The following is a 3,304-nucleotide window of genomic DNA, read 5'->3' as shown; positions in this document are numbered from 1 at the left end:
GCCCACAGCACCCAGTGCCCACAGCACCCGGTGCCCACAGCACCCAGCGCCCACAGCACCCGGCGCCGAGCACACGCTTATTTCATTTTCTATTTAATTTTTAAAATATATCTTTTTATTGATGTCAGAGAGGAAGGGAGAGGGAGAGAGCGATAGAAACATCGGTGATGAGAGGGAATCATTGGCTGCCTCCTGCACGCCCCCCACTGGGGATGGAGCCCGCAACCCGGGCCTGTGCCCTGACCAGGTATTGAACCCTGACCTCCTGGTTCCTAGGTTGACGCTCAACCACTGAGCCACCCCGGCCGGCCACACATTTATTTCAGTGCCCACTGGGCAGTCAGCAGGGCAGCTCCCACCTCCCACCCCACAGGCTCGGGCATACTGCCCCCACCCCTCCCTACCACACGCCGACCACAGTCTGTCCCCTGCACCGACCCTCGGCTGCAGCTGGGGGTGCCGACACCTCCTGGGACTTGCTGGGGGGGCTCACGGGACTCGGGGAACGCTTGAGCGACTGGAGCGCTGGCCTATTGTCACACATAAAGCCCAGGACCAGCCAGGCGGAGGAGAGGCTCAGGACAAGGGGGGGCCCTGCCCCCAGGGCCACGCCCCCACATCTCCCGTGGTCCCCAGCCAGGAGCCCCCCGAGCCTGTCCTTTGGGGTGCAGCTGCTTTCCACAGTCGTGGCTGATGGAATCGCTGGCCATTGGTCACTGAACTCACCTCCACCCTCGGCCCTCCTCAGGGAGGAGGCGGGACAACGGCCCTGGGTTTGCTCCCTTCACAACCAACCCCCATCCTGAGGGCTTTCCACGCCCCTCACCATGCCCAGGGGGTGGAAAGGGGCTTGTGAGGGAAACTGAGACACGTTGTCACTCAGGAAATTCCGGGGGTTTTAGGAGCTGGGAGCCAGAAACTTGAAGAAAGTGCCTGGCCAGTGTGGCTCAGTGGGGTGGGGGTTCGATGCCTGGACAGGGCACAGGCCCGGGTTGTGGGCTCAGTCCCCAGTGAGGGGCGTGCAGAGGCAGCCGATCCATGACTCTCTCCTATCATTGATTTTCCATCTCTCTCTCTCCTCTCCCTTCTTCTCTGAAATCAATAAAAAAAAAAATTAAAAACAAAAGAGCGATGGGGAGAAGGCCACACGTGCAGGTGGGCAAAGGGAGTACTCGACACACAGAGTTTATTTGTATTATTATTAACTAGTGGCCCGTGCACGGATTTCGTGCACATTAACAGGGAATTAATTCGAGGGAATATTTTAATGTCGCTATTTGCCCTTTCTCTATAATAGAAGTGTCAGCGATGAAAGAAAATTGGTAAAATGTATATGAACTTCTTCCTCCTGTCAGTCAAGTCCCCGCCCACCCACGTGCACCTCGAAATCGAAATCGCTGGAGACCCAGGCCCAGCCGGCCCCACCCCCGTCAAGCCCCACAGGGTGGGGGGCGTGGCCTCAGGTCACCTGGCCCAGCGCCAGGGCGGGGGGTGCACCTTGAGGTCCCCCGTCCAGCCCTGCTAGGCGGGGGCGCAGCCTCAGGTCCCTGCCTCCGCTGTGGGTGCAGCCATCGTGACCGTTACGGAATGACGGTAAATTTGCACGTTCCCTCTCTATCAGATAAGATTATTGTGTTGTTTATGTATGAACATCTGCAAAGCCCCTCATATTTCTTTTTTCTTTTCTTTTTTTAAAGAAAAAGGTAAAGAACAGGAGAAAGAGCCACTCTTTTAAGGTTCTGTTTCTCCAGTTGCTCCCCGTTCCCACCGACCCCTCTGTCATCCCTCTGCCCTGTTTGTCTTGGACCCTCAGTGAGAGGCTCCACGTAGAAGGAGGACCATGGGGAGGGGCATCGCACCGTTTATTTCTCTTAGACACACTGGGCTTTGAGCACACGACAGGCCCTGTCGAGTGGGTGCAGTCCGTGGGGAGGCGCAGGTGCAGGGAAAACTTCAGAGAAAAGCACAGTGAACTCCGAGTGTTCCGGAAGAACTGCCGTAAGAAATCCGAGATCAGGACGAGATAAGTCGTCAATATACCCACAGCTCTCCCATGTGCTCTCTTGATGTCCCGCCATCTGTTAATGGAGATAAACATGTGCACGTGGCTGTGCCGGGGGAGGCGAGAGCAGGATGCAGGTGCGACAACTCGTCCGAGAGGGTTTTGGGCCTGAGTCTGAGGCACAGCCGTTCCGTTAGCTTTGCGGAGAGGAAATCTGAGAGGATGAGGTCAGAGGAAGGGGATGGAAGACATGCCCACGGTGCAACTTCTTCCCTCAGTGAGGCACCCGCTCTCGGGAAAAGGACCGCTAAGCCCAGACTTCCTTCGGGACCGAGGCCGACCAGACGCCTTCTAGCCCACAGGGAGTTCCCCTGTGATTCCTTCAGAGTCTGAGAAGGCTTCCCAGGAGCTAGGCACCATATCCTATTCCCTGTCTCTTCTCCCCAATTTCCTCGGGGGAATATTTCTGAATATCAGAGACATGGAGAGAAATGACATATCTCCTTTTCTCTCTCCTCCTGTAGGGATTCCACAGTGAACGACAGGGCCCTGTCGAACTCTCTCTCTCTCAGGGATCAACCAGAGGCACATGTGAGGGCCTCAGCTCTCTCACCTCAACAAGTGGTCTTAGTTGAATCCACCAGAAAAAAGAGGTGATTGAAACCTTCTACATTAGGCCCTAAAAAAAAGGGAGGTTGAGGGGTGCAGGTTGGTTTGGCTCAGTGGATAGAGAATTGGCCTGGGGTTTGACGAGCTGAGGTTCGAATGCAGCGAAGGACAGAGAGAGAGAGGGGCGCTGCCTCCTTTCTCCCTCCTCCCCAGAGGCGAGGGAGCACCCCCGCTCGTATTTCTGGCTGCGGGTTGCAGCACCGCCTCTCCCTCTGGCCGTGCTCCCCCCGCCCTGCCCCCCACTGTCTCTTGCTTTCCGGCTGGTCTTTGCCCGCCTGTGCCAGCTGCGCCAGCCTCAGGTGCAGCAGCTTTGCCCCGCTGAGCCCCGCCCGCCCGGCTCGCTCCTGCGAGACCAGAAAATAAATGGAACGAATGGCTTCCAGCTGGCGTAACGGTTTCCCGGGACGAGGTCAGACTGTAGGGACACACGTTCGTCATCCAGGCCCAGGAAAGGGGCCACATGGGGCATTGGTGGAGTGACTGGGCGTGGGAAGAACGGAGAAAAGTCAGCCCTGTGGTCGGAGACTGAGCCCTCAACCTGCCCCGGCCCCCGTCCTGTGCCCCTCCTCCGCCTGGCTGGTCGGGTCACGGGCTGGCCCTCTCCAGGCGGGAGCAGAGCCCTATCACAGCCGC

This window comes from Myotis davidii, unplaced genomic scaffold, assembly GCF_000327345.1.
Source record: "Myotis davidii unplaced genomic scaffold, ASM32734v1 scaffold609, whole genome shotgun sequence".
Classification (NCBI taxonomy): domain Eukaryota; kingdom Metazoa; phylum Chordata; class Mammalia; order Chiroptera; family Vespertilionidae; genus Myotis; species Myotis davidii.
The sequence above is the reverse complement of the archived record's forward strand: the minus strand, read 5'-3'. Positions refer to the sequence as shown.